Consider the following 1,384-nt stretch of genomic DNA (forward strand, 5'->3'; position numbering starts at 1 on the left):
TATATATATCAACGTAACAAAATTCCTGGATAAAATCTCATCCTTTATCCACTGTCAAAGGCTTCACAGTGGTTTGATAATAATATCTAGAATGTTAGTCCACTTCAGTAAGACTAATGTCATGTGGATGTGTGAACATGTCATGCTTATATACAATGTAGACGTTTCTAAGTTATAGGAAAGAAAATTATACAAGTGGGAAAAATGCTAATTCAAACCTCATATCAACAATGGAAACAATGGAAAATTCATTTGTCATGTCTAAAGTATTGTCTGCAAACTATTTGTATTCCCTGATTTGGAGTATGGAGACAAAAAAATCTCTATAGGAATTTGATCCTCAACTAAATTTCTGTTCTTTTTTAAGAATATGTGGTAGTTTGTAGTAGTGATATGTGGTTGAATTAATATGTCATCTACTAGCAGTGCTTCATCAATAAATAATTAATGATCATAGCAAAGTTACTAAAATACAATTGTAGATATGGTTTCCTTTTTAAATAAACATTTTCTTGTGTTCTTTGTTTGCTGGGTATCTTTCTAGTTTACAAAAGGAAGTCTCAGTTCATACATAAAGCAGTGAATGGAAGAGTGTTCCATGGAATCTAGCATATATGGAGCCTGTTTCCTTAGAAACTCAACAACTAGGTGATAGATACGATTTCTCAAGCCTCTAAACTTTGGACACAGGAAACATAGAAATCAAATTGGAAACGTGCCAGAAGCTTCTCCTTTGCTATCTAGCACCAAAGTGTGCAAAAATAGGTTCTAGTGAGCATGAAGATATCAATGGTGTTTTCTAATTATTGTGCTGGTGTGGTACAATGCCAATATGCTTGGCATACACTTCATTTTAGTGGATAAATTAAAATGTAGAGTGCATGTTACTCTCAAGTTATGGATGCTCTATTGCATTTCTTACTCTGGAGAAATCAAATTTCATTATTTCCGATTTGTTATCCCAGAGAGACCTTCTTTTATATGTTAATACAGAATTGAAATAAAACATGTAGTTTTTATAGTTGATATTTATATTTATCATAAAAACTATTGAAGTAATTCACATTGAATATTCTGAATACATGTATGTCATTGCTAACTGATAGTATATTTTGAAGTAAAAAATAGCTTATTATCATGGACCAATCCTGGTTTGAGCTTTTTTACATTTCACTTAACAGTTCTTAATCAAATTTAGATCTACTGATTTCATGCATTCCACCCTCTCCCCCATCATACCTCATGCAGTCTTCCTTACATGTGAAGTCCTGTCCATTCAGGCATTTTTCCTGCCTATATCCTTCAGTGAAAATTCATACACTGGAGTCTAGTCAGCCTGTCTAGTTTTGGCATGCAACCAACAAAAGTGTCAATAGTCTATCAT

Source organism: Nannospalax galili, unplaced genomic scaffold, assembly GCF_000622305.1.
Source record: "Nannospalax galili isolate Female #2095 unplaced genomic scaffold, S.galili_v1.0 scaffold4, whole genome shotgun sequence".
NCBI lineage: Eukaryota > Metazoa > Chordata > Mammalia > Rodentia > Spalacidae > Nannospalax > Nannospalax galili.